Source organism: Mirounga leonina, unplaced genomic scaffold, assembly GCF_011800145.1.
Source record: "Mirounga leonina isolate KUSES-001 unplaced genomic scaffold, KU_Mleo_1.0 Mir_53, whole genome shotgun sequence".
NCBI lineage: Eukaryota > Metazoa > Chordata > Mammalia > Carnivora > Phocidae > Mirounga > Mirounga leonina.
The window spans coordinates 57,577,870-57,590,433 of NW_023270807.1; the positions used below are offsets into that span (position 1 = coordinate 57,577,870).

General features: G+C 35.8%; 1 long non-coding RNA gene across 1 annotated transcript in view; it reads left to right on the top strand.

Moving 5' to 3' along the window:
• LOC118001489 overlaps positions 1-11,967 on the top strand; it is a 59,455-nt gene extending 47,488 nt beyond the window's left edge. Inside the window, exon 3 of the long non-coding RNA XR_004676709.1 lies at positions 11,034-11,967. This is a non-coding gene — a long non-coding RNA (uncharacterized LOC118001489). The remainder of the gene's footprint in view (positions 1-11,033) is intronic.
• The last annotated feature ends 597 nt before the right edge of the window (positions 11,968-12,564 follow it).

A 12,564-nucleotide genomic window follows, 5' to 3' on the forward strand; every position in this document is an offset into this window, starting at 1 on the left:
ATACTTTTTCATCCATCCTCCAGGGCCAAAGAAAAGATTATTTGATTCATTCTGCCTGCCTGCCCTCAACTCCCAAACTCAACCTTAAAAATGTTTTCACATAAAACTTTAGAAATCGAGTCACTTCATTTAGTTTTCTTGAAGAACATGCTGATGGAGTTTAGTATTCTTAATCTGTATTTTGAAAAGATTAATACAAAGTAGGATCTATATTTCAATCTTGTTGTCCTCTGTGATGAATCAGTGACTGAAAGCCACCAACTTGGATGATGGTTCTACTACCCAAAACAAATGAAATGTGTTTTTCCATATACAGGAAATACATGTTTATTGTAGAAAACATTACAGAATAAAGTATGAAGGAGACAAAAATCCATAATCTAAAAACATTGTCCAGAATCCTATGTTTTGTAAATAACAAGAGGTAACATTTTCTACATTTTAGTTCTGATGGTTTTCTATGCTGAGGTAGAGTATATTAATACCCTAAACATATATGTGATGTGTGTGTATGTATATATTATATATATAATGTGTGTGTATATATATATATATATATTTTTTTTTTTTTTACTTAACATGAAAACAAGTATTTTCTCATGTTAGACAATATTCTTTGTGGCTGCCAAATTCATTATATCCCTGTACTATATTTTATACGATTTTTTCCCTATTGTTGTACCTTTAGTTTATTTCCATTCTTCGCTATCTTAAAAAAAGCTACAAAGAATATTTTCAAATATATGTCTTTGACTACATGTATAATGATTTCCTTGGTTTATCTATACAAAAGGGAATATATGGGTCAAAAATATGAACATATTTAAGCTCTAGAATAAATAACATCAAAATCTCCTTCCAGAAAATTTTACCAGTTTATATTACTACAAAAGTATAAGTGCTTGTCCTCATGTTTTCTTGCTATGGAACAAGTAATATGTCATTTTGATAGATGAAAATATTATTTTATTGTAATCGTATTTTGTACTTCTTTGGCTATATTTTTATATGTTTGCCCAATGGAAAAAATGGGTTGCTTTTTTATTATTAAATTTTTAGAGTTCTTCATATATTCTGGATACAAATCCTTTATCAAATAGGTGATTTGCAAGTGTTTTCCCAGTTTGTAGCTTTTATTTTCATTCTCTTAGCAGCATCTTTTGAAGAGCCTCATTAATATACTAGTATTTGATGCCTTTGTATCACTTTACTTACATTTTAAAAGGGGGAGGGAGGGAAGAGAGTGAAAGAGAAAGAGAGGGAGGAGGAGAGAGAGAAAGGTGAAGGAGGAGAGATGGGAGAGAGGAAAACTGGTTGGTTTAGGTTGAGTTGCATGCTCATTTGTCAGCCCAGGAAAGATGGCACTTCGATATTTTCACAAAGATGGCACATATGTGTATTCATCAAAAAGTATAAGAAAAGGGTAATGGTATGTGATTTTATCTGATGAAAGCTATGGGCCCTTTGTGTAGAAAATGCACAAATGCAATTACATGATATATTTTTTCATACAAATACATTCACAGAAATGGTCAGAATAAGAACACTGGTTTGATAATTCTGAAAATACAACTGCATGGTTTATAATTTGGTTTATTATAATTGAGCAATCTGATAATATCCTAATTTTGACTCAGGTTATAGTATTGTTTTTCTTTTGGAAAAGCTTTTGAAGCATAGAGAATTCTTCCTGGATACTTAAGCCTTTCGCTAGGCTATATCTTAAAATGGCTACTTGCTTTTCATTTTTACTTGAAGGCATTTTAAGTCCTTTCAGGTTTCAGGCACTTAAAAAACATTTCTAGGGGCGCCTGGACAGTGCAGTCAATTAAGCATCCAACTCTTGGTTTGGGCTCAGGTTGTGATTTCAGGGTTGTGAGGTCAAGCCCTGCATTGGGCTCAGTGCTCAGCACAGAGTCTGCTTGAAATTCTTTCTCCCTCTCTACCTCCCCCCACAGTCTCTCTCTAAAATAAATAAATAAATCTTTAAAAATGTTCTAGGTAACTTTGATTTTATCTTTGATTCTTATAATTCTAAGGTTGGACTATACTATCTCATTAATGAATCACATTTGTACTTATTTTCTTTGTTAATTTCTTCTGTGTATATCCCTTAAGCTAAGTAAGCAAAGTGATTTGCTGTAGAGCTTCATACAATGATAGAAATATCCAATATGGTAGTCACTAGCTACATGTGCACTTGAAATGTGGCTAAGCATGACTAAGGAACTAATTTTTAATTCTATTTAATATCAATTACTTTAAACTTAAATATAAATATCCATCTGTGGCTAGATTCTACCATATTGGTTAAGATAGATCTTGGAGGTTTCACTGAAATTTAACTGAGACCCCATCTTACCACTGTGGCTAAGACCCTCAAACCCAGAAACAGCACTGATGTCCCTTGAGCTCAGTGGTCTCTGACTGTGATGGGAAAAGGGTAAATCTTGCTCCAATTTTTTTTTTTCGTGTCATAAGAAATGCCAAGTTTATATTCTCTTCCAGGAAATAGAATTTTTTTAATGGATGTCTTTATTATCTGATAAGATTTGAAAGCTTTTATCCTTGCTGAAAATCTGCTTTGTTGCTAACAACTCTATTTGTCTTTGTCTGTGTGTGTGTATGAGAGAGAGAGTGAAAGAGAGACAGAGACAGAGACAGACAGAGAAAGACACATACACACAAAAAGAGAGAGACATACAGAGAGAGAGAGTCATAAGGGGAAAGAGAAAGGACATAGGCTCCAATAAGCCTATTTCTCAAGTTCCCCCCAAGGGCTAAGGACTGTAGAAATTTTTACTCAGGCTAGTTTCATTTAGACAAACGTTACCTTATGTTACTTATCAGTGGAAATCTTATAAAACTAAGGCAAGTCTTGACTTATTTTTCCCATGAGAACATGATTATGGGAGATATCTCCTCTCCAGAACTTCTATCTGCTGTCACAGATTTTCAAGTCTGTGTACTTGACTGACTCTGATGGAAAAGCTGTGTGATGTGGAAGGTGCAAGCCAATCATTTGAGGACCGAAGACACAAGGAGCATCACATGCTTTATTTAGATGAATTGTTGCTAGAATTTCATAGGTTTATCTCACTCTAAAACTAAGTCTGTGTACCATCTTGGTCAGATCTTCTGTCTCTAACATTTCTTTACACTTTAATTCAAGTGACTATCCTTCGTAATTTCACCAAGGATAATTTATAGTGCCACCTTGAGGAACTTTGACATGAAATTGTTCATTTGAGAAGCATGCTGTAAGGGAAGGGGAGCAAAATCCCATATATCCAACTTTTGCATTGATTTTATTTTATTTTTTTTATTTTTTAAAGATTTTATTTATTTATTCATGAGAGACAGAGAGAGAGAGAGGCAGAGGAAAAAGCAGGCTCCCAAGGAGCAGAGAGCCCAATGCGGGACTCGATCCCAAGACCCTGGCATCATGACCTGAGCAGAAGGCAGATGCTTAACCATCTGAGCCACCCAGGCGCCCCGCATTGATTTTATTGTTATGAGGAAACTTCTAAAAGAAATTCCAATTCCAACTTGCTTCTTAAAAAGATTGCTTAGACAAAAAATGTGAAAAACTTATACCTATCTTTTTAAAAATATATTCCTAGGGGCGCCTGGGTGGCTCAGTTGTTAAGCATCTGCCTTTGGCTCAGGTCATGATCCCAGGGTCCTGGGATCGAACCCCGCATCAGGCTCCCTGCTCCGCTGGAAGCCTGCTTCTCTCTCTCCCACTCCCCCTGCTTGTGTTCCCTCTCTCGCTGTGTCTCTCTCTGTCAAATAAAATCTTTAAAAAAATATATATATATATATATTCCTAATCACAACTTGAACCTAATGGCTGTTATTTTATTATTCCTCTTGTTTATCTTTTGCCTCTCATTGCTTTCTGCCTCTACTCCTCCTTTGTTTCTTCTGGGTATCCAGAAACGCATGAAATTCAGCTGTCTTATAAAGTTAAAGCCCTGTTTTAAAAAGGTAAGCTTTTTATGGTTGATTTTAAGCTGCAAGTCATATCAAGACTGGTCTAAGCTGAAAGCCATTGCCAAAGACTTTTAGAAGCTTAGATAAGATAAACAGACATTTACAGAGGAATTTAAGATAGTTCTTAGAACATAAAACCCAGGCTCCAGGATCAATATCGGTTGGTTCATATCTTAAGAGGAATTCTATGTACAAAAATTGGATGAAAAAGGAAGATGGGGAAGACCATAAGGATTGCTTAAGAAGACTCTGAATTACACAGGAAACCAGAAGGATTTAGATAAGCTGTGGAATTGCTAAATTAAAAGTTCTCCCAATGGTATATTTCTTCAAATCTCTTAGGATGTCCTTATTGATAATCAGATCACAGCTTCCTAGCTAAACTGAACTTTGGTTCTCCAGTATTTTTTTGTCTAAATCAAGCCCAGGTAGAAGATTACCACAAGTAGAAGATTACCAAGTTCTTTGTGGACAAAAAATTCTGCTGATATTGTGAGAATTCTGGGGGATGAACTCATCGAGGTTCAGATTGATCTTAAACTTTCATAATATCATCTACAATCAGAAGCTAAGAAATACCTCAAGTCAATATAATAATCAAAAGCCAAATAGACAAAGAAGATTAGTCATACCTTATACTCGTCCCTGTGACACTCCAATTCTCCTAGTCAAAAAAAAAAAAAAAAAAAAAAACCAACAGTGAGTGAGGATATAGATTTGTTCAGGACCTTAAGCCCAAAGAAATGAGTCATATTTGCACTCTGCTTCCCTGGGGTACCAAATCCCAACACTACTTTATCTTCAATACTAACATTATAATCACGTATTCTGCTTTCTTTAATGCTCCTTTAGATCAACATCGTCAATACCTGGTAGCGCTCCCCCCACCATCCAGGGAAGTTCAGCAATTTACTGGGCAGTTCTGCCTTGGGGATTTACTGAGGACCTCTTTTATTTTCCACAGGTTTTTAACTAGAAATTTCAAGATTCTGAATTTTTTCATACAATGTGTAGGTGATATTTTGCTATGTTCTCAAGATGAGGTGAGCTTGAAAATGTACTCCTATTTTTACTTACTATTTTTTTAAGATTTTATTTATTTATTTATTTGACAGCACAAGTAGGCAGAGCGGCAGGCAGAGGGAGAGAGAGAAGCAGACTCCCCACTGAGCAGGGAGCCCGATGCGGGGCTGGATCCCAGGACCCTGGGATGACGACCTGAGCTGAAGGCAGGTGCTTAACCGACTGAGTCACCAGGCGCCCCCTTACTATTTTAGTTTTTATTTTTATTTTATTTTATTTTTTAAAGATTTTATCTATTTATTTGAGAGAGAGAGACACAGCGAGAGAGGGAACACAAGCAGGGGGAGTGGGAGAGGGAGAAGCAGGCTTCCTGCAGAGCAGAGAGCCCGATGTGGGGCTCAATTCCAGGATCCTGGGATCATGACCTGAGCCAAAGGCAGAGGCTTAATGACTGAGCCACCCAGGCGCCCCGAGTTTTTAAAACTTCTATCATGTCCAAAGAAAAAAATACAATTTTCTCAGAGCAGAGTGCATTATCTAAAACATAATTTTTATTTTTAAATTTAATTTAATTTTTCATTTTTTAAAAGGTTTTTTTTTAAAGATTTTATTTATTTATCAGAGAGAGAGAGAGAGCACGAGCAGGGGGAGCGGCAGGCAGAGGGAGAAGCAGGCTCCCTGCTGAGCAAGGAGCCTGGGATCATGACCTGAGCCAAAGGCAGACGTTTAACAGACTGAGCCCCCAGGAGTCCCAATTTTTTAAAAGCTTTTATATAAATTCCACTTAGTTAATATACAGTGTAATATTAGTTCCAGGTGTGCAATATATAGTGATTCAACACTTCTGTATAACACCTGGTGCTAATCACAACAAATACACTCCTTAATCCCTATCAGCTATTTAACCCATCCCCCCACCCACCTCCCCTCTGGTAACCATCAGTTTGTGCTCTACAGTTAATAGTCTATTTCTTGGTTTGCCTTTCTCTCTCTCTTTTTTTCCCTTTGCTCATTTGTTTTGTTTCTTAAATTATACATGAGTAAAATCATATGGTGTTTGTCTTTCTCTGACTTATTTCGCTTAGCATAATACTCTCTAGCTCCCTCCATGTCATTGTTAAATGGCAAAATTTCATTCTTTTTTTATGGCTAATATTCCATTGTATATTTAATTCCAGTATAGTCAACATACAATGTTATATTCGTTTTAGGTGTACAATATAGTGGTTCAACAATTCTATACATCACTCTGTGCTTGTTGTGTTAAGTGTACTCTTAATCCCCTTCACCTATTTTACCCATCCACCCACTTACCTCCCCTCTGGTAACAATCAGATTGTTCTCCATAAGTTAAAAGTCTCTCTTTTTTTTGTTTCTTTTTTTCTTTGTTCGTTTTTTTTGTTTCTTAAATTCCGCATATAAGTGAAATCATATGGTATTTGTCTTTCTCTGACTAACTTATTTCATTTAGCATTATACTCTCTGGATCCATCCATATTGTTGCTAATGGCAAGATTTCATTCTTTTTTATGACTGAGTATTATTCCATTATATATACATCTTCCTTATCCATTCATCTATGGATGGACACTTGGGTAGCTTCCATAATTTAGTAATTGTAAAGAATGCTGCAATAAACATAGGGGTGCATATGTCTTTTCAAATTAGTGTTTTCATGTTCTTTGGGTAAATATCCAGTAGTGGAATTACTGGATCATATGGTAGTTCTATTTTTAACTTTTTGAAGAAAGTGCATACTGTTTTCCACAGTGGCTGTACCAGTTTGCATTCCCACCAACAGTGCACAAGTATTCCTTTTTCTCCACATCCTCACCAACACTTGCTGTTCCTTGTGTTTTTTATTTCAGCCATTCTGAGAGGTGTGAGGTGATATTTTATTGTGGTTTTGATTTGTATTTCTCTGATGATGAGTGATGTTGAGTATCTTTTCATGTCTGTTGGCTATCTGCATGTCTTCTTTGGAGAAATGTCTGTTCATGTCTTCTGCCCATTTTTTAAATTGGATTATTTGTAGGGTTTTTTGGTGTTGAGTTCTGTAAGTTCTTTATATATTTTGAATACTATCCCCTTATTGGATATGTCATTTGCAAATACCTTTTCCCATTCAGTAGGTTGTCTTTTAGTTTTGTTGTTTGTTTCCTTTGCTGCACAGAAGCTTTTTATTTTGATGTAGTCCCAATAGTTTATTTTTGCTTTTGTTTTCCTTGCCTCAGGTGACATATGTAGAAAAATATTTCTATGCCAATGTCAGAGAAATTACTGCCTGTGCTCTCTTCTAGGGTTGTATGGTTTCAGGTCTCACATTTAGGTCCTTAAAATATTTTGGGTTTATTTTTGCATATGGTGTAAGAAAGTGGCCCAGTTTCATTCTTTTGCATGTAGCTGTCCAGTTTTCCCGATACTGTTTGTCGAAGAGGCTGTCTTTCCCATTGCATATTCTTGTCTTCTTTGTGGAAGACTAATTGACCATATAACTATGGGTTTATTTCCAGGCTCTCTATTCTGAAGAACATAATTTTTATTTTTGATATATTACAAGCCACTCAAAATTTTCCTAGACAGATTATTAAGAGATAACTAAGAGGGTTCTGGTTTTCACTGGTTACTGCAAGCAGTGGGTTTCCACCTTTTAAAAAAATCATCACATCTCTATATGACTTACTTAGTCCTTGGTAACTGAAACTCTTTCCTGAGAATCTAAATATTAACAGCCATTTTATGACTTAAAATAAACTCTTCAAAATCCCCATGCTCTCTATGTCTTCCTAATTATAAATCTTTCTACCTATTTGTACATGAATGCCCTGGATTATCCCTTAGTGTTCTAATGCAAACCCATGAGAATTATCAGAGACCAATTGCTTATTTCCACCTTTCCCTAGACCCATAATTTCCTTGTCTAAGCAGCAGCACCCAAACAAGTGGAGGCTTTTACTGACTTGGTTTTAGGATGTTCTTTAACTTGATGGTGTCTCATGCTTCGTTATCTTTGTCACTTACTGAGAATAGATAAAATTTTCAGCAAGCAGGCTTAATTCCTATGAAATTTTATCACTTTCCCCTTCACACATTGTATCCATCATTAGATTATTTTAAATCCTACTAATCTTTTCTTATTACTCAAAGGAAGGGAATCCCATGGCTGTCTACCTTCTGTTCAAGAATTGACTATGCCTTGAACAGATTTATTATAAACATCCCTAGAAATCCTGATTTAGTATCATTTATTGATTGGCCATCTCTTAATTCTGAAACTGGAAAATTTTAGGTAAGGCATGCCATGACAGATTTCAATTAACTCTTAGAATATAACCTGTTATCGTGGGGTGCCAGGGTGGCTCAGTTAGTTAAGCATCTGTCTTCAGCTCAGGTCATGATCTCAGGGTCCTGAGATTGAGCCCTGCATTGGGCTCCACACTCAGTGAGGAATCTGCTTGTCCCTCTCCTTTTTCCCCTCCCCCCCCCACTAGTGTGTGCTCTCTCTCTCTCTAAAATAAATAAATGAATCTTTAAAAAAAGAGACTATAACCTGTTATCAGAAGTAAATTTAGCCCAGGTGGTATAATTTTGTGTACTTTCCAGAACTTGTAAATTGGCAAGAGATAAGAGTTAATATATATACTCATACCAGGTAGGCCATTGGAGTAATCCATGATTGTGAAATGCTTTAGAAAAACTGGAGATTTTTAAAATTATGGTTATACTACACATATATGTGTGCGAGCACACACACCACACACACACACAATCACACACATATCTTAGTCCATTTGGGAAGCTATAAAAAAATACCATAGGCTAGGTGGCTTAAACAACATTTATTTCTCATGGTTTTAGAATCTGGGAATTCTCAGGTAAAGGTGCCAGAAGATTCAGTGTCTAATGAGGACCTGCTTCTTGGTTTATAGACTTCCACCTTCTCATTATGTTTTCACAGGCAGAAGAAGCAAAGAACTCTATGGTGTCTCTTTTATAAGAGCATTAATCTGTTTCTAAAGGCCCCAACCTCATAATGCCATCACATTAAAGGTTAAGATTTCAGCATTTAAATTTAGGGGGAGACTCAAACATTCTATACATATATCAAAAAATTTACCACTTTAACCCTTTTTAAATATACCCTTCAGTGGCAATAAGTGTATGCACAGTGTTGTGAAACCATCACCATGATCTATTTCCAGAACTTTTTTATTATCCCAAATAGAAACTATTTTCTCATGAAACAATAACTCCTCATTGTCTCACCCTAGCCCTAGTAACCTCTATTCTATTTTTGGTCTCTATGAATTTTTATTATATATATATTATATATATATATGGAATCATTACGATATTTTTCCTTTTGTGTCTGGACGGCTTATCTCATATAGTATCATATAACATATTAATGTAAACATATTAATACAACATAAACTATTTTCTACAGTGGCTGCATCATTTTACATTCCTACCAGGAAAGCACCACTGTTCTGATTTGTTCACATCCTTACTAACATTTGTTATTTTTCATATTTTTTGATAATCACGATCCTAATGAGTGTGAATTGGTAACAATAAAGGTTTTTGACCCCAGTCATTAGCCCAGTTAAAATGGTTAACAGATTAAATGACTCCTAAATGATCTTGTACTTCCTAAAGTGATGCCTATCATAAGTGTTGAAACCATGCAAAAACAGATAGCATGAAAGCCAAAGGATGTGCCTAGATAATGAATATAGCAGGTAGGCCTTACTAAGGTCCTGGCCATCAGGATAGTCCTAGAAGCCAACTCTTTTGAGAGGTTGAAGAAGGTATTATAGAATGCCAGTGATTGGCTCCAGAATCTGAAGAGTTATCAGAGAAACTGCAGTTGTAAATTGCACGAATATTATCTCTGATACTTCAGAGTGGATACTTGGTAACACCAGAGGATTTTAACTAGAATCTTGCCAAAAATTTCACTTGAAACTACTTACCACAATAAAGACAAATTGACCACTACAGTCAATCAACATTGGTGGGGATATTTTTACTAAGTTTACTAAGGGTATCTCTGGTACATGTCTACATAGAAGGGACATGGACAAAAGCCCAAGCCTCAAAGTCCCTGGGAACATTTTTAAAGGAGGTCATATAACTACCTCCTTCTGTGTTTTATTTTAATTGAGATATAATTGAAACATAACATTAGTTTCAGATGTACAACATAATGATTCAATATTTGTATATATTTTGAAATGGTTACCACAATAAGTCTACTAACATCCTTCATCATATGGGTTTTGAATATGTCATCCTGGTCATTGCTGGCTTATTCTTAGAGCAGATCAAAACATTTCCTTTCTGGGCAGCTATGGTTCTGACAATAGCAAACACATTTCTTGATTTTATGTTTCCAAATCTCCAGTGATAGAAGTACTCATTTTGTTGGGACTGTTATAAAATTTTGCAAAACTTGAGCTTAGAAACAAATTGTCATTCTTTAAACCGTGTGCTTTCTGTATTCCTCTTTTTTTTTTTAAGATTGATTGATTGATTGATTTAGAGAGAGAGGGATTTAGAGAGAGGGCAGGCGGAGGGGCAGAGAGTCTTAAGCAGACTCCGTGCTGAGCATGGAGCCCCATATGGGGCTCGACCTCACCACCCTCAGTTGAAACCAGGAGTTGGCCACTCAGCCAACTGTGCCACCCAGGCACTCCACTTTCTGTATTCTTATTCACTCCTGAGAATAAGTCCAACACCTGGATACAACTTGTTCGTGATTTGGATTTGGGTAAAACATAAAATTGAACCAATTGCTGGGCTTCCAACCACTTTTCTGAGTGTCAGCTAACTCCTTTTAGTTCTAGTCCTTTACAATAAAACATTTGGTTTCGTCAGTCATTTGCCTAAATTATTAATGTGTGGTTTTTGGTTTTGTTTTTGCTGTTTATTTATTTTGTGTGTGTTTGTGTGTAAGACAGCAAGTCAGGCAGATAATCAAAAACTAAAACACCCTATTATGTCATACCTAGGAGGGTAGGAAGGCAAGTTTCTGCAACACCCAGACATCACTCATAAGAGAACACCTCTATATAACTGAACTTTCACAGAGGTAAGACTCAGAAAATGAACCTGTGGAATTTATTGAATACCTGTCTCATGTTACACACCTTACAAACAAGGTTTACTATGTAGGAAATTTTTGGAATCCCCTATAAGATATAACATTTCATCTATTTCATGGCATCGTTACTATATATTCTCCCACCTAGTACCTAAATACCCTCAAAGAGTACAAAACTATACAATAAGACTAGGCATCCACATACGGGTATTTTGCCTAAGAACTTGTCATTGGGTTGCCCCCTACCACAGGTATCAAATTTGCAACACAAAAGCCTACTGACTACTATCAATAAATTGGACAGGTACTTGTTATCTTAGTAAATTGATGCCTGTTTCAGAGTACTCAGTAGTCTCTGATATCACTCATTCTACATTTGGGTCTACTGTTTTACACTCAGAGAAAGAGATTATTATGTAGCTTGTTTCAAGAAGGAGGAAAAAAACAGATTTCTGTAGAGATCTGAATTCAAGGGAAAGTATGGATGTTTTTCTTCTGTCCTTAGCCTCTTTATATCACTCTGTGAGGGAGTTAGATAATGTCGAGAAATCCATAGAACTCCTTCTCTGTTCACAAAGTAAAAAGACCTAGATGTAACCAGACTTCAGAGGTATTACATGTACCACTTTAGGGAAACAATATTGTATTTACAATCCAACAGATATTTCTGAGAATTTTATTATTACTAAGAGGGTCCAAGAAACAAATAAAGGAAATTATGAGATTAGGTAATTTAGGTAATATGCCTATATCTAGTTTGTAGGCTTTATTGTGGATGCAGTCTGTTCTCTTAAGTTAATTAGACCACCTTTGGTTTTTGGCTTAGATGTGGACTATATAATCTAATCATAGTATTCTTAGTACTTGACTGTGTTTCAATGTTCAAATGTGTAACCTCTAGAATTTTAAATGCCTTTCATAGGCACTGTTCCATCAAATGATAGTTCAACAACAACAAAAATAAGAAAACCTGATTTATGTAAAGGTTGACATGACCACTAACAGAACTCTGATGTGTAATGATGACTCTACAAACATCTGTTTAATCATTTCCCCTTATGACAACCATCTATACTCTATATCAGGCTGAAGAATGATCAAAAGGGAAGGCCGAGTATTGAGACCATCTGTTTCACCAGAACTTAGATTTTAGACCAACTATGTCAACCTGCCTTAGTTGCTTGTTCAAGAAAATTTTGCCTGGGAGAAATAATGCCATAAACCAATAAATAACTTCACCGATTACTTTAGGCATTTCCTAGATCAATTTATTGCAGACAAAAATCTGCTCACCTGGGCATACTGCTTACTTATGAAACAGGAATTTACTTTCCAATACTTGCTTCAAGACACTTGCTTTGCTATGTCTACCAATCTTAAACTATTATAATCACAAATTTTTATTGAATCCTGGTAAGTTACCTGCCTAGAAAGACCCA